At 43.7% G+C, this 18,072-nt stretch overlaps 1 protein-coding gene and 1 long non-coding RNA gene across 7 annotated transcripts in view; one reads left to right on the top strand and one right to left on the bottom strand.

Annotated features, from left to right (window-relative positions):
- Window positions 1–18,054, top strand: part of LOC143208201 (uncharacterized) — a 31,409-nt gene extending 13,355 nt beyond the window's left edge. Inside the window, exons 2-4 of one of the 2 annotated variants that reach the window (XR_013008871.1) lie at window positions 8,743–11,040; window positions 11,198–11,346; window positions 13,292–18,054. This is a non-coding gene — a long non-coding RNA (uncharacterized LOC143208201). Of the gene's footprint in view, window positions 1–8,742; window positions 11,347–13,291 lie in introns of both variants that reach the window. The other variant, XR_013008870.1, reaches the window with a different exon arrangement.
- LOC143208196 (uncharacterized) overlaps window positions 1–18,072 on the bottom strand; it is a 377,481-nt gene that overhangs the window by 201,671 nt on the left and 157,738 nt on the right. The window lies entirely within an intron of this gene.

Below are 18,072 nucleotides of genomic sequence, written 5' to 3'. Positions count from 1 at the left end.
AAGAGCTGTACGTTATAATTCGATCGAATTTATAACGCCGTTACGCGCGCGTAAAGACACCGCGCGCGGAGACCAGCGCGCTTGACAAATGGTATTGGAAAATTATTCTACGGGAGAGGATCTCTCGCGGTACACTGTTGTTTAAAGGCATTTCGTAATTGGAGAAGACGCGGCGAGGATCCTTTTCGCAAGAAAGTTGCCAAGCTCGACTCTCCCGGCTTCGATATCCGAGACCCGCGATCAATCAATGGGCGAAACTTCCACGGAGATGCGGAGTTTCTGGTAAACTCTGATCGTGGATCAAAAACTGGTCGTGTACTCAATTTCAGAAAAGTAATCAGTTTGCCAATTGTAGAGATGCTTTACCATAAAGTATTTTATCTCAGCTTTAGCTGTTTGATCAAACACGAAGTGTTCAAAAAAATCATTATTTTACGGTCCAAACATTTCACAGTTCGAATACCACCCCTTCGGAAGTTGAAGAGTCGCAGAACTTGAATAACTTGAAGAGCGTGTTCCTATATTCAGTATTCTTATTCGAAGATTTTTATGGGGGTGGTAAATTTCCGCCCGAATTTCGAGCACCATCAATTTCGTTCTCTCTTAACAATGATGAATCTGTTCGTCGATCCCCGATCGATCAATGACAGTCTTCGAGGTGGGTTGAATGGAGAGATACCGAACCACGAAGAATCGAGGTCACCATCGCAACCCCGAAAGGGAAGCGTTCCGAATTTTACGGGTGGCATTGAGCGCCACTTTCCACCACGGAGAACGAGAATATTTTCCGACTGTTTAGGTGGTAAATCTCCGGGATGTAACGGCGAAACGAGCATCGCCTAGACCTAGATAACACAGGAACGGGACACCCCCGCGGATTTATCGTCGCGTCTCAGCCATTGTTTACGTCGCGGACGAGCCACGTAAATTCTCGTCCCAAAGTGCCCCGTCTGCGCCCACAGCTTTCACGTTCCTCCGGTATCCTCCTTTCACGGGATAACGCTCACTTTCGTAGAAAAACTTGGATACAGCCACCGGAAACCGCCCCTTTATCCTCGAACCCAGCCCTTGGAAAACAAACTCTTATGGGAATATTGCTTCTTCAATTCATTTGCAGAATGAATTCAGTCTACAGAATAAGAAGCAAATCTATTAAGAGGTTAGTTAAAATCTAGTCAATCTTGTTCTTTAATTCTCCATTTATTTAGTACATTTTTAGTCGCCTTCCACAGTCCTGAAAACTATCAAACACCACTGGTAAATAGAATATCCCACAAGGAGGACAATGTTGTCACAAGTAACCTGACGCTTTTTAAAAAGCTCAGAGGCAAAGAAAGACCAAGGGAAACGCATGTGCAACCCAACCTCGCGACGCAACAAAAATATCCTCATCCCGAACATAGTGGAAAGAACGATCGGAGGTCACTTCGCCGTAATTCCAATGATAATTCGATCTCGAAGCAATAATCTCAACAAAGTCGTCCTGCAACCATCTGCAACGATCTCATACGAAACTGACGCGACCCCTCCACTCGCGACTCAATAAACAAGCAACATAATCGCCCGGACATTTAAATAAGAATTCTGTTGAACTGCAACTCGGCGACACCTAACATACAGCAGAATATAGCCTGCATGCTCTCTCGAGATCCTCTTAGGATTGCAAGGTTCAATGCTTCGGATCAGTTCAGGGCCCAGAAGGACCCCGGGATCCTTAATCGAAAACCCAACGATTTGCATCCTCTATGCAAATCCGGCTGGCAGGGAAGGACTCTGCTCCGCGGCCCGCCGATTGTTTTCTTTTGTGCAGCTTGTTCCGATATGGAGGCAGCCTCCACTCAGGGACTCGAATAGCAAGGATCCTCCAATCAGGATTCGCACAGGTTGTGCTCCGGCGATTCGTTCGCGATACGCTGTGCCGACGTTGTATAAATAAGCCGCTCACGAAGCTGAAATCCTGGGACGAGAAGGGGCCCGTTTGCGAGGAATTTAGCCGAGGAGCATGGCCGAGGATACGCATCGATTCTCGATTAACAAGCGCAAGGTTGCAACTCCCGCTTCTTCTTCCTTCTTCTCTCTCCCCGCGCCAATATCTTTCTCTATCTTCCTCTATCTGGCGGACGGTGCACGCGCGACGCCCGGGATTTTATTCGCGATTCCTCTCGCCTCCGGACACGGCAATTTTACGAGCCTCCTCCCGTGTAACGAGAGACGTTCCCTCTTGTAAATATGACTTTTCATCTTGCCTCTTGTTCCATCCGCGATGCCGAGATGAAGCGCAACGCGCGAGCTTCGACGCGAGCATCGCACAGTGCACGATCTACCACGTGCAATTAACGGGGTCCTCCAGTATTAGCAAGCCGAAAGTCGATTTTTAGGAATTTCAAAAGTATACTCGTGAAATTTTGTAATCGTATCCGAGGGTGTAACGAAATTCTCATTTAATGATAAAGTGCATTCAGGAGTTTTCTGGTTTCTGAAATTAATTGCTCAGAGCGTTAGCACAACCACCTTGCAGAAGAAGAATGTTTAATTAATAATTCGAGCCAGGTCGAAATTCAGCTGGCATCCCCAACAAATTGCAACAAAGAGGTTCGCGAACAGTTTCTGAAATCCGCAAGTAGTCGACGGGACTGGTTCTCGATACCGGCTGTGTCGCAGCCCGTTCCCTGGAACCTGGAACGGCGTCGTTCCGGCACATTTGCGCGATTTTGTTTAGATATTTATACTCGGCTGGACTCGGTAAATAGATTATTTATCGGTAATAGAGCGGAGCACGGGCTTATCGTCGGTAATCCTATAAAACGTGAATGTTTATGGACTGGCCATAAGACTCCGAGCCCCGGCATTATGATATATTGTGGAGGCGTACGCGTTCAACCATCGACCGGCTGGATTTCGCAAGGGATGTCGCCCGCGATCTCCAATAACCCGCTCAGTTTATCGTCTTCTTATCGGAACCTTCGATGTTTCGAGTGTCAGCGAGCCGTTCGAACCGCTTCCGTTCCCATTCCGTCGATACATCGATTCACCGATCCATTTCTCGTCGCGTTCCACGTTGTTTTATGTCAAAATTACGTTGGACTATTGACACAGGCTTTGCACTCCAAATTAACCCTCACACTGTGTTGGGCAAATTTTATTTTAAATAATAAATAAACGTGTGATTGTAATTGCAAATAATAACTAAACTTTTTATTTAAATAAAAGTAATTTAAATAATTCCAAAAGTGATCTATTATTTCTTATTTGCAAATAAAAGATTATTTATTATTCGGATTGAGGTGGAAATCAAATAAATAGTTTTTGGTCTTCTCTTATTTCTTGTACTTATTTTGAATATACAATGAACACGTGCATTATTTGTCGATACATATAATAATTGAAATTGTATTTGTAAATAACAATTAACTTTATCATTTTAAATAATTCATTTAGAATTGCTCAAATAATAAATAGATTATTTTTGCTTTTTATTTGAATATCCATATAACAAATAACTTGTTATTTAAATTTTTATTTAAATAAATTTATTTATTGCCCAACACTGCCCTCACCCGGTTATATTCACGTTTTTTTTTTGCGTAGAACAATGAACAGATGGAAAATACTTATTTAACAGCACACTGTATAATTTCATATGTATTTATATAGAATCTTCGAAAAATGTTGCACTTTTCGCCATTGCATTTTTAGTCGATTCCGCCAGTCGCGCAAGACTGAGCCAAAGCTGTTCGTTAAATTAACAGCGGTGAGTAATGTTTATTAAATCGCCAGCGGACACTTGCCTCGCTTTATGCTCCGTTAACTATAATGTAGTTACCCATGCACGAATGTGTGTACCGCCGTTCTGTAAAAAATTACTTTCCTAGGCTATATAATGCTTGTTCTTTTGAAGTTCTGCCGAGATATTCAACTAATCCAATTAGACTTCTTTTCATTTCATGGTCGTTCGGTGAATGATGTTTACACGATACTAATCTTTCTGTTCTTTCGTTTCTAACGGGATCGTAAATTTTAACGCCATTCCAGCGGATCGTTCTTTTTTTTTAAATAAGTGCTTGTACGCTTTACGCACGGCGTGTTCCTTTGTTATTTGTCTAAACGTTATCTCTAATCGGTTTAAAAATTAGAGTAGATTGGTCATGGGTATACGAACAACGCTTCAACAGATTTATGTCGATTTTAATACCGTTCCGCTGCCGCGAAAATTCTTTCAGGCATTTTTTCAGGGCTTAATTAGAATTAATTACTGCAATCGTGTAAGTTCATTATTCGAGCAGGATGTAATAAATTCGGAAATGTGAAAGCGATGCTCTCAACAAATTTTCGGAGTAGGTCTTACAAGCTTAAAGTTTAACACTTCTTTTTCCTCAATTTTTTTCAAAAATCGCTTCGAAAAAGATTTGAATGAATGAGTCTAGTAGATGAAGTGTCAAACTCAACGAGGAGATGAGCGTTGGCCTCGAATAAGTGGGCTCAAAAATATATGAACAAAACCATTAAGAATTATTAGATTACGGATCTTTATGCAAAATAAAAAATGTTTGCATTGATTGCAAGTCACAGGAGCCAAATAAAACATTTTTTTCAAGCTTAATTTTCATATTAAGCTGAAAGTAATATACCGATGTCCTTAAATATTTTAATATGTCCACTGCTTTCCATTGTACGCACCCATTTTTATCATAAATGCATAAAATCCGCAGTCTATTCATCATAATTACAAGACCAAGGACCAATTCTAAATCCTGCGACAATCAATTCTTCATCTCGCACACCACAAGCGATCGAAGCATCAACCTCAGAGTTTCCACAGACAAAGAAGGAGAACCGATCACAATTCACCCCGAAGCTCTTTCGAGTTTCCATCGAAAGTCATGCCAGCGCGTTCGAGAGCGATGCTGGCCGATCTTCTGCGAACAATTTCATTTACTCTGTTCCTTTTTTGAGGCGGGAAAGATCGAACGTTGGAACGTTGGAACGTGGGCAGGGTTGTTCCGGGTTGGAACCTCGAGTTTCCCAGGAAACCGGCCATGTTTGGCCAGAGGCGCAGCTCGATCCGAGCTTCATGGGAAAAGGGAGGGATGAGAAGGGGGTTGGTGTTGGCACGGGTGGTAGCCAGGCTCGGAATAATCCCGCGTATAAATTGGATTGTCGGTGGAACGTGGAAACTGAACCGAGAGAGGCTGGAGCTTGCGACACGGTAGCAAGCCTGCGAAACACCTTGCTGCTGCGTCAGAAATAAAGCTGCGTTTCCACTTTACTTGATCATTTAAAACACTTGCTTTTTACCATGTGAAAAATGTCGAAAAATGTTATTCGGTTCAAAAAGACACATAGATAATCTTCCACTTTCTTCTAAACTCAACAAACAATCCTTTATCGTGAAATATACCACAATAGAAGGATCTCTAAATTTAGGAGTCCTTCGCCAACTGTATCTCAGGATCCAAAGGACCCTAGATCGATCTCTAATACTCGTACATTATCGAAATATCCCCAGGAAGTCTCCAGTCACATAAAGTCCCCGGTCCAAATCCTCCCAAGCTGAAGAACAGCCACGACGTCCTCGTGTGGGCAGTAAAGTCTCGCGAGAAGGCAAAGCTGTTCTCGATAGAAATGTGGACAGTGTGGACGCGGCTTTAGGTGCACGCGCCAACGCCATAGTGATCCCAGGCCGTGATTTCCTGCCCGAGATCGTCGCAGCGATCGCGGGGGCGGAATCGCGGCGGATTACGCTCGTCGCGGCTGAACTAGCGTGCACGCGCGCGATATTACGCGCGCTTTATCGCGTCGGCTCCGCTGTCGAGTTAATTTACCCCTTCGGCTCGCCTCTCGGAGGTGTAACGAGGCTTCCAAGAGGGGTTTTGCCGCGACCTTTAACGCCTCCGCGATGCAACGTCCCGTGCATCCGGCCGCTCGACGCCATTTTGCCTTATTGCAGGAAAAACCGTACTGCATCGTGCAACCATGCTGAGACCCCTGCGGGCTTGACCTTACTCCGGGTAATTATGCAACTTTTTTTAGGAGGAAGTCGTCGATCATGCTGCGAAACCAGGTAGCAAGGCGCGGCGTTGGGAGCGGATACAGGGTGGTTGGAATAGTTTTAATTAAAATTAGTGGGGCTATTGTTGCCGTTTCTGGAATGGTAATTGTGTAGGATCGTCGACGGTGAAAAACGTTTCTGATGGGATAGTAAATTAAAAAGGATTTATTTAGAAAAATGTAGAGCATCACCTCATATAAAATAATTATATGGCACGTAAGAACAATCCCAGCATTTTACAACTGATCTAAACATCTTAATAAAGTCGCGTATAAAGATAATTGAATCGTACGATGTTGTACCCATTGTAGAAGGGAGGCAGTTCTCTGGACCGCGAAGGTTTAACAACTGGAGAACTCGTTTAAACAAGACAATGTAGCGACCTTAAAAATTCATGAGACTTAATATCTCCTCGCCGCATCGCGAGAGGCATTTTCCTTTTATTAATACATCGCCCTCGTCGCATAAATCCGCAATTATATCAGCAGAACGAGGAACAGATTCATTAAAAGAATCTGTTTAAAACAGGAAAATGAGGAATGGATTTTTACGCAGTGTACTCGTTCGCAAGCGTGTTATCGCAGCGGATAAAAGAGTTCTCAACGAGCTCAGCCTGCGGAAAATGAATCGTCGCGAGAAATGGAGGGGATTAATCTCCGAAGATGATCTCTCCTAGGCGAGATCCGACATGCGATTTAGGTGTTTCCGAGCCGTGACCGGTACATCTCGTTCCATGCGAGCAAAGTAAACGCGCGATACGTGACGACCGGCCAGGGGGAACGGCGTACGATGAATATTGCGATTTTGCCGGTTGTTTACAAGGTAACGTGTGGTAACGTTGTCTACCACGAGGATATTAGACACGGGGACCACCGGTGGTTATATGCCTCGCCCCGGGGATCGCAAATGTTTGCTCCATCGGGGACAATGGGGAATGAAGACAAAGCGGTTCGGCCAATCTGATCGGGCTCCAATTTCTTTCCCTTTCTTTCTCCATATTTTCATATTCCTCCTGAGACTATTACCCCGATTGGCCAAAATGGACTTCGATCCCTTCGTTCGAACAGTTTCTTAATTAAAAAAGAGCCGGCAGCGAAAATTTTTTAAGCTAATGCTTAAACGCTGATAAATGTAGCCCTCATCCTAGAATCCCAGTGTTATATCCCTGCTCCGAAAGTATAATGACACTACTGCAAAAATTGAAATTTTACAGGACAAGCAAAAGAAAAATAATTCCAATTTGTCTTAATAGAATGGCCTATAGATTCGGTTTAATTCTTCTATGAGAGTAGTTTATAGACATTGTGTGGATTATTATTGCAACTTTTAAGTTATTTCAATTTATAAAATAATAAATACCAGCCTCGATTTACATTATGTCGATTTACAAACATCTAGTAAATGCATTGTTGAGCCCACCAACATAATAAAGTCAATTTCACAAAATTTTATAGTTGTGTCATTATACTTCCGGAGCAGCGATATTACGACTTTACTCTGACGTTAATTAGCACTTCGTTTTTTTAATAATAGTATTGCAGTTAAGGGTGAATGGTCGCCAGTTCGGCTCACCTAATTTTCTAGATCCTCTTTTCCCCAATTAGATGAGAGTTACTTTCTTCCTTCGTTCTCTTTGGGTAGACACGAAGGATCTAGCGGACCTCATTCATTAATGTGTGTCTCGATTGAGGGGTTGAAATGGCCCTAGGGGCTGCGAAGGGTGACACTGCGGGCGCCATTGTGGACGCATTGATCCCTTCGAAAATGGCTGTATCGTGATTTTCGGTTTCCGTGCTGAACAATGGCGAGCAGATTGCGAAACTTCGTGACACCGTCTCACGAAAATTAAAGTCACGTGGAAAAGTAAATGAATCTATTACTTCAAAAATTTTTAATTAATTCGTACTTCATCATCAATTTCTTTTCTTAATTGACTAACTATGAAGATCGATTTTTGGGGCACAGTCTCACGGAATCGAGAATACACTGTGGAAGAAAACCAACTTCGAGTGTCGGGGACGTGCGTTTCCCTCGAATGGAGGACACAGGACACGAACAGCCCTTTTTTCATGGGACCAGGCCCTCGGACAGATTTATGGGGGCCGGGGTGACTTCGACCGACTTTCTCCGAGCGTAATCAAAGCGGCCGGAGGAACTTGGGCCAACGGATCTCCTGGAACGTGGAGGCGCCCGGTTCTTATTAGATTCACAGAGCTATTTTCGGGCGTTGCGTGCCCCGGCCAGATGTTTCACGTTCCCGTGGATCGTCACGGGGCTCGAGAGCCTCCTCGGGAGCCGTCGGACCTCGTTTTGTGAGAACCGCGCGGTTACTTCGACGATAAACCGCGATCTTCGGTTGGTTTAGGGGTACAAACTTCTTTGGATTTTGATTTACGCTTCTGTGGGCGGTATTGTTAGGTAACCATAGCTGTAATGTTCGATCTCTGCGTAACACGTGGCCGGAGTCGCGTAGTTAGCTACTTTGTGCAAGGAAAAGCTAATTTTGCGAACATTCTTGCTCGGAGCCGTAAATCATTCGATTTTTCCCAGGAAAATGTACTGAAAGTATGCAATGTAGAAAAATCTGAAGAACTATCCAATGCTTTATTTATCAATTTTTAAAAACACATTTCTTAGGATCGTTACTTTTCCTATCAAAGCTCATCGCGCGTTTCATAATTTCTCGTTTACAGGAATCGGGAGCGACTCGAGCACGCTTCCAAGAAAATCAGAATCGATGCACGAGGGGGTCAATTTCTCTGGTCGAAGAAAAACTCGGTGGTCAAGGGGTTAACAGAAGCTGTCCGAGTCGTCTAGGCGAGCGATTTATGTGTCACGCGAGCGGAAAACGTAGACCGAGCAAGTGGAAGAGGAGGAAGACGGCCTTAATGTGCTCGATTTGTAGTCCTTGTCGCTGGCAGAAGCTCCGGGTGCGGTTAATTCGCATCAGAGGCCGTCAACGGAGCCGTTTATTCTAATTTCAATGGGACTTGCCCGATTGGAGTCGACCGTCGACTAATTTCGCTGGCGGCGGCGCTGATACGGGAATCGTTGACGCCTACACGCCCACACTATCTTGGGAGATCGTCTTTGCTACGCGTGCAGAAATGCAAAATTTTTCTTGGTTCAATTTCTACGAAGCGAACAAAACCGCCTTGCAACGCGTTTAACGATTCGACCTTCTGTCAATCAATTTTGAAATATTATTCGGATTCAATTCGGTGTACTGATATCGGGTCCAAGGTATTAATATTCGGTTGCTTTAGTCAATGAATATTCTCTGAAAAAAAAGCCTCGGAACCGAAAGAGAAGCACGGTGCAGGTACCGCGCAACCTGGCAGATGATTAATTCGCGGTCCGGGCTGCGCAAGCTCGCTGCAGAAATGCAAGGTCTCAATTTGCGCCGGTACGGCGGAGGACGTTATCGGCGAAGCGTTCCGAGAAAAGTCTCGAAAAGGCGAACTTCCCTCCTCCCACGGGGGAGTTTAATTTTCCCTCCGGTTCCACCTTATTTCCAGAGAGAGCCGGTGTTCGGTCGCACCTGCACCCTTGCTTTGAGCGAAGCGAAATCGAGAGGGACAGAGCGCAACATCCAGAGAGAGAGAGAAAGAGAGAGGGAGAGCGACAGAAGTAAGGGGCTAGAAGACGAGCTAGAGGGAGAAGAAGCAAAAAGGACGTCACCTATATAGAGAGAGAGAGAGACAGAGGGAGGAGAAGCAAGAGAGAACGTCCATAGGGAGAGAAAGAGAGAAGAGGAGAGAGGACGTCTATACCGTCGAAAAGAAGAAATCGTCGCCGAGAGAACGTTCGACGAAGGTGTGCGTGGTCGTTGGAAGGAGCCGGCGACGCTTGACTCTTGTGCGGGGGTGGCGAAGCGGGGGTGTTCCGAGGGGGCGAGAGAGCGAAGGGAGAGAAGCCCGATTCCACTCGATTCGAAGGTGTAGGTGGAGCCGGGTAGATTATCTTCCCAGACGGCGAAATGGTAAAGTTCCCAGCCCGGTACGTGTCGGAGGGCAAACGCGAGGGGGGTTGGAGGGATCTCGGGGGTGGTATTGGGAGGTATGAGGCGGAAGAGGATGGAGAGGCATCGGGAGAGCGAGAGAAAGCTTTTTAGGCCTTTCGTCGGAACGCTGCAGACGCAGCTGTGTAGAAACTGCAATGACACGCCCCCTGCCCCATCCCCCAGGCCGCAGACCTCCCCATCCTCCTCGGTTTTCCACCCTCGAGACGTTGATGGTGGCTCGGGCCAGGGGTAGGTTCTCCTAGCGAGGCTTTGGCTGCCTAGCCAGGGTCGATTCGAACGGTATTCCACATGGTGGGGGATCCAGCACCCTCACACAGCCTCAAACACCAGCGCACACCCCCGCAAACTCCTACTAGCCCCTGTACATGCGAGTGTACAGCTCTCGGGTGAGTTTGTGTGGGTTCTACGGATGCTGTGTCGGAGCTCGACGCTGTTTCCAACTCCACAGCAGCCACCCTCGCTTTTCAACGTCTGCGACCAACACAGAGTCACAGCTAACTCATACAGGCCCGATCCCCATGTCCCTGATGGCAACCCCGTGTGTTCATCTCCGTGGAGACGGTGGCTGTGCGGTGGTTCCAACCCCCTACCCTCATGGCCGGGCTCAGCATCACGCACAGATCGATACGCTGCTCCAGGGTTCACCTATTCCAGACTCGCCCCGGTGAAACCTTCCTCTCTCGCTTGTTTCTGTTGCCTCCTGCTTGCTCCGTCAGGTCTGTCATGGATTCGTCGCACGATTGCCGAAATTGTGCGCTTTTTCCCGTACCCAGGACGACCCGCGGACCCGCGCCAGGAATTATTGGGTCGATGCATCCTGCGAAATGTAACTTAGCCGCGGCATCATGTCCTCCGGGCGGGAATAACGAGGACGACGATGTCTTTTTAGCTGATTGGGCAAGCTAGTCAAGCTGGGATAGCTATTGCTGGATTTTGAAAGCGTTTTACAGGAGTACAATATACCTGGGTAAGTAATGTACTATTTGGTTTAGTGTGGGTCTAGCTGATGTTTGCTTGATTTTGTTTGAATGACTCAAAATCGTTTGTTGTCGCGGAGGAGATCAAGATAGCTTCCTGGAAGATTGGCATGCGAATACTTACTGTACACAATGCAAATGTTGAAGAGTTAAAACTATGGAGAGCTTGTGGCAAAATAATGGCAGCGAAACAAGGGCCAGAGAGCCAAACATAATGCGGCAGCTGCGGAATATCGAGTGAAGCGAAAGCAAGATGGCCGCCCCGCGGGAAAATCAGATTTGTCTGCGAGTTCGAAGTAAATTTTAATTCTAATTTAAGATCGCTGACTTTCGATTTAAATTCAAATTTTCAAGGGAGATAAAGAAGAAGGTATTCTATTAGACTACCTGTTTCTCTCTTTCTCTCATGGAATCGAGAGGATGGTTCGAAGGAACCGTGTGCAATTGTGCACCTTTTCCATCGAGAGGATCGATGGATAGACGAAGGGGCCAGCTGCTGCGCTAGAAAATTACACGGAATTTTTCCGCGGGAGTACCGTTGTCGAGAATGTTCCAGCTTTCCTTCATAGATTACATCTCTTCCTGTGCAGGATCGTTATTTATTGGACGGGAGTAGATTTTGATGGAAAAACTTCATCACGGGATTAGACTATTCGACGAAGATTTTGTATAATATTGCTCGATGACGTTGGAAACGTTGCGTGGTCGGTGAACTTTCGATGCTCGGCTTAAAAAGGATCTCGATAACTCACTATCCTATTTTATATTCGGCACTTTTAACTTTTGCAACAAGAAATCCTGAATAATGCCACTTGAAGATAGGAATACACGTTCTACAGAAGAAAATTAATTTTTTGAAGATGTTTGTATATTTAAAATATTATAAGAAAATTCTGAGAACCATTCTTTTTCTATGTTAATTTTTAGAAAGGACACAATCCACCGGATCACGAAAACACTGAAAATCTCCGTGTCGCAGAATTTAATTCTCTCAAACAATTTTCCGACCTTTTCCTCTTTTCCGCCCTTCTTTCCTCAGTCGTTCCCAACCCCCGGCATCGAAGCAAATCAAAAAGAAGCCATCCAGGACACTGAAATCGTTCCGAAAGTGGTTCATTCGTCCCGAGGTTCAAATCGAATTCCGTGAAACTCGATTCAAGAAATTCAAGCCTATCCCCTTTCTCGGTTAGACTCGCAGAAGGAAACGCGTGTCGCTCTTAACTCAGCCGGAACACGTTGTTGCTCTGCCCACGGACTTAATTGGTAGTTACGCTAATTTAATTATGCCAACGACGAGCGCGGTATCATTGTATCTCTTTCCGCGGCTCCATCGGATTAATTAATAGGGTTTGTTGCACGCGGACATTATCTTATAGAACGACCGGAACAGCAGTCTGTTAACAGAGGTTTGGTCACGTGAGTTGTGTACTGTTCGCCGAAAACGGATTTGCAACGTGTCGTTCATTAAATCAACAGCTTACCATTCCTAGAAATATTCTATCTCCCTACTCCCTGTTATAGTTTTAATTGAGCAGAATAATTACGGGAAAAGTTTTTCATTTAATTGGTAGTGTATTAGCATATTAATAGTTACAATTGTGATTCGTACAATAATTACATTTTTCTGTTACGTTTTTAATTTAATTCCTAAACTACTAGCACAGTAATAGTGTTCACGCATGGCCTACATGGCAATGTATAAAAGAAATGTACTACAATTTTCCAGAAGTGATCATTTTAATCATTAGACAGCGGATCTTTATGCAAAATGAAAATTTTCTACCTGATTTTCAACCAACAGGAGTGCCATAGAAATTTATTTTCTCTCTTAATATGTTTAATGGGTTGAAAATAATATAACAGTATTTTTAAATTCGTCTAATGTTTTTTTAATGTTTTAAATTACAACCTACTCATTTTTGTTATAAATGCATAAAATCCGCTGCCTAGTAATCATAATACGTATTATAATTTCATTTACCTATTCCATTTTTAATTTAATCCATACACGCTGATGCATTAAGTATCACAGTGTTTCCAAACGATCATGTAAAAATACATACTACAGTCTTTTAAAAGTAATATTTACGATCCTATAAAAATATTTAATGGCCCATAATGCTCTGAGTAATGAGGATACAATTTATTGCATGGATGTTGATATTGACTAGATAAAAATTATTGAGGGGACTATTGGTATGCAAACGATAGTTAAAGTCGTTCTCTATGGTAATGTTACAGATCGATGGCTGTTACTATTCGTCGTCCATTGCTCGAAGAAAACGTTCTGTCGATGGGCCACGGATTCCAACGTCGAAAGCCCAGATAACCGTGATCCATTCAGAACACGCTGACAACCGACGCGAGCTTATCTGTACACCGTAGCCACGAAAATGTCTTCGTTAAGCTCAGCGAGCAGCTTACCGAGATACGCTCTCGTTTTTACGACACGCCCGAGCGCGATGAGCGATCGAGCAGACGAGGATCTCTTACGTCGATCGTTTCCGGTTTCTGGCGAAACTGTGTCCCTTGACTTTTTCGACGGGCAAAAAAGCGGCCGAGATTTTGTATATAATTAATTAATTACTTTGACGTACCTGCTTCCACATTTTCAAAATCGATTTCACCTATTTCAGAATCTTGAATTTTTATTTTACTATTCTAGAATTTTTCTAGCTACACACAATTGTATTGGGTGAATTGTATTGGGTCGTTCGGAAAGTCATTTCGTTTTCTAAAGGGAAAATGAAAGCCAATTTTTTACCATTTAGAATAAGTTCTATGACATTTTGTTCTATAATCTCTTGCGATTTTTCCGACATTTATTAGCAAAGTATTGAGTTATATGACATAAAAAATGTTGAAAAGAAGCGAAAAAAAAATAGTAATCGATGGTACTTCCTCTCCTTAAACAGCGCACAAATTTTTCTTTCGTGCACTGCATTTTTATCCTTGCGGAAATAAAAAACCAAAAGGTGATGGAAATGCGTACTTTGATTTTGCATATTTGATGCGATGATAAAAACATACTTAAAAGATTAGAAAGCACTGCGAGGCAGGAAGTTACGTCCGAAATATCAGCTGTCAAGATATACCAGGATTTTGCGATTTAAAATAAGGTTAGTAATAACTAGACTACGGATCTTTATGCAAAATAAAAATTGTCCGCACCGATTGCAAGAAATAGAAAATAAATTGAATGTTATATCTTCCCTTAATGATTTTAATAGATGAGAAGTCATATATTGACATCACATCAATTTTTAAAATTTTCCAACAACTTCGAATTTCATCTACTCAATTTTCCTATAAATGCATAAAGATCCGCAGTATAGTAATAACAAATGGAAGCAATGTCATTTCTACACGAAAAACGAAATGACTTTCCGAACGACCCAATATTTTAAATTAAAGTAGACTGAAAAAAATGAACCTGTAGCTTCCTAACAATTTCTTGGTGTTTATAATACTTGTAATAAATCTAACAATTTCTTTCACCGGACAAAATTGCGTTCGAATAGATAGTTAGATGTAGCCTAAATAAACGTTTACACCGCCTAGACACTAGGCTCCTGTAACCTGTTCCTGTTCTTCGCCGTAAAGCGCGCACAAATGTAGACGATGTTTCATAAAATCCGGGGATGACCACAAAGGCAGATTCAGCAAAGAATGACAATAAAAAAAAGGACTCTCATACACGTACATCCGCCATGTCCGCAGTCGGCTCGAAGTTACAACTGACATTTAAAGATTCAATAAATTTTATTTTCACCCGAGGTACAACAGTTTACTGCGTTCGGACAGTTAAAATCACAGTTTGGCGTCCTCGGTGTTCTGGGCGTAAGACTCGTAGCCGTTTACCATCAGCAATTTTCCTCATAAAAACTATGCGCATTAAAATCTATTAACGGTGTAATACGAGGCTGAATAAAGCTGCCTTTAAACCTAGAACCTCGTCCAAATTCCATAAAACTCCTTGTAAATTCTGCCGGAATCTTTCTTATCTGTTCATTTTCATTCCAAAATATTTTCGTCGAATATCAAAATAAATTCGCCTCTAGACTTTCTTAAAAAAAAATTATCACATTCTTAAAAAATCTGAGTACCTGAACAATTTCACGAAGGAATGAACATTTCCTCCAGCATCCCCCACCCAAGATCACTTACCCTCATCCTAAAGAGCCACATCCGTTTCCGGGACGCGAACGACTGTCCCAATAGGCGGCTCTTTAAAATTCGTCGTAGCAGTGGGGCCATTAAAAAGACATGAACAAACTTCACAGACAGGGGGTGGCCACAGGAAAGATTCAACGTGGAGGGAGAGAAAAGTTTCGCTAAATTCCCGGATAATCTCTTTGGAAGCTGGTCCACCAGATTCTCTGGGTGAAACCAACGGAAAAGTGAGCGAAACTTCGAGTCGTCACGGAATAACAAATTAACGTCGACGGCATTTTGTTTATCCAGCAGAATCGCGGCGACACGTAACGCGTCCGTCCGCAGTGACAGTCGTTCGACAAGTTTGCTAAAAGCTTTCGGTGATAATTCATATTCGAGGAGCATCATAGTCGTGGAAAATGACTTGGGTTGACATGGTTGTTGGCCATAAATGTCTTCGAAAGAGACCGCTGACGTTTCTATTCATTAATCCTCGGAAAGTGCTGTTTGCGCAGCCGGGCACCTTTCCGTCCTATTATATTCCAAGCCAATCAGTATATTTCGAAATTTCTCGTCGGGGAACTTGTTAACCCTTTCCACTCGAATGGTGACTCTCAAAACAATTTTACTATTATTAAATCATTATATAAATTATATATTATGTTGTATGAGCGAAAAGGTTCAATGGGAAATGCACAAGGTATTTCTTGTAGCTCATAACTAGACTGCGGATTAAATGTAATTTAAAGCAGTGGACACATTAAAAGGATTTAAAAATGTCAATGTACTCGTTTCAGCGAATTAATATCATCAGAGAAAAAAATTACGTTTTTTGGCTCCAATATTGTACAATTTATGAAGACAATTTTTATTTTGCATGAAGATCCGCACTCATAACAGAGATAATAGAGATCTCCTTCGATCTAAAAACGAAGCACAACATTCGCATTCAGGAGAATCCATATGAAATCCTCACCTCCAGCCATAATCGAAGTTATACGACAACCGGATAATTATTAAACACATATTCCAGAGAAAAATTTGCTCCTCCACGCGAAACCGGCCGACTATAACGAAACTCTGTGTACAAAATATCGCCAGCACATCGCCAAAATATTGTATTTAACAGAAACGAGCCCTAACGAATGAGATCAGCAGCAGTCGAGCGAATACGAAGAAACACGTTCGAAAAGCCACGGCCATCGAGATCGACTGAAATCGGGGACCGTCGAGAAAATACGGCACGCAGTTTCTTATTTCTGTCGGGACTGTCCAGGATCTCCATTTAAATGCTCGGTTATCGATTACGCGAATCGGCAAGTGGACTTAATCTGCCGATCGCCGCCATAATTTTCACTTTTCCCAAGCCGTATGCAGCGAGTTCACGATAATTTCCACGGCGAGGGCGAACGCCGCTCGTTTCCACCCACCGGCCGGCATTTAAATTGCAGATTTCCGATTCGAATCGCGGTTTCTCGCGCCAGAAAACGCAGAAACTTATGGGAGATCGCGTGTCCCGTTCTACGGGGAAACAGAAAGGAATCGGAACGACTTCTGAGCCCGTGCATTGCCGCGGCGAGACACGCGAATGGAGGACATTAGCCTCGAATGGACTCGGTTCCGCGATTTTCACGGAGGGAGAAAGCAAATTGCCAGGCTCCGCCGAAAATCTCGGGCAACGACCACCGGATCGTTCCCTCGAAATGGAAACCGGGCGAAAAATGCGCGGCCGGCTTTACTCCCGGGGTAGTTTCCGCGATGATGCACCGTCCGCTCGCCCTTTATTACTAATTGCTTGCCACATGGCGGGATCCCGTACTTATTCCGCCTGAAATTCGACGATTTCGAGACGTAATTTCGAAAAAATGCGACACCGACCTCCCGACAGGTTCATTCTCGTGCGAGGAGATTTATGTTCGTGGTTTCTTTTGCATAATAAATGAATGCTGACGTTCTTGCTTCTGATAAGTAAATTTTTCAAAAAAAGTTTATTACTTTATGTCCATACTAAATAAAACAATTGATGATGACATTTTTCCAGTGTTGCTGTAGAACTGCAAGGAAACAGAGATTTCGATCTACAAACTTTATTTTCCTTCTAAAATTCAATTCAAATTTAAATTTAAAATCGCACGACGGGGCTAACAAACTTGTGAGTTTGAAGTCGCGGGCGCGGGAGATTCAAACCGGAAAGGTTCGCAGTCGCGGATAGTGTTGCAAATGAGAGAATATTAGCCGCGTTTTACAAGGCTAATTTTCGCAGCTCGTTGCATACGTTGCCCGGAAACCGCGCGCGATTATACTTTCAGATCTATGTAGGCCAGTTTGTATTTTTCGCACGTAGCTTTCTTATCGCGGAAGCGAGTTGCTCGTCAGCCCCATCGGCTTTGCGCCGGGATCGTTTCGTCGAATGCGTCTTCCACCCCCGATCGTTCGACGGTTTTCACTGCTAGCCAAGAAGTGGCAGGAATGCCCTGAGGAGGTCTCTCGGATCCAAGATGGAAACGACGCGAGAAAACTGGACAAGCGAATTCAATTTATTCTTGAAGCGCCCGTGCCCGAAAACGATATCCAACTGTATGGAAAATGGTTTCGACTTTCCCTGGCATAAAGCAATCCAACTGGCGCTCTCCATGGTACAAGGTGCCGCTCATTTCACCATCGCCTCGACTAATTACCGCCGACAATTGTGCAACAATGACATCCGCGAACGAGGCGAACAGGCCAGAAATAAGTCTGACCATAATTATGAAAGTGTCACGTCCAGTGGTTCAGCCGTTAATAATAATTGATAAAATCAATCATGTATAATTCATGACATATATTTTTTGAATTTCTTGTTATACTTGCTCTAATAATGATGCACG

The sequence above is a fragment of the Lasioglossum baleicum genome, chromosome 4 (genome assembly GCF_051020765.1).
Source record: "Lasioglossum baleicum chromosome 4, iyLasBale1, whole genome shotgun sequence".
NCBI lineage: Eukaryota > Metazoa > Arthropoda > Insecta > Hymenoptera > Halictidae > Lasioglossum > Lasioglossum baleicum.
The sequence above is the reverse complement of the archived record's forward strand: the minus strand, read 5'-3'. Positions and strand labels throughout refer to the sequence as shown.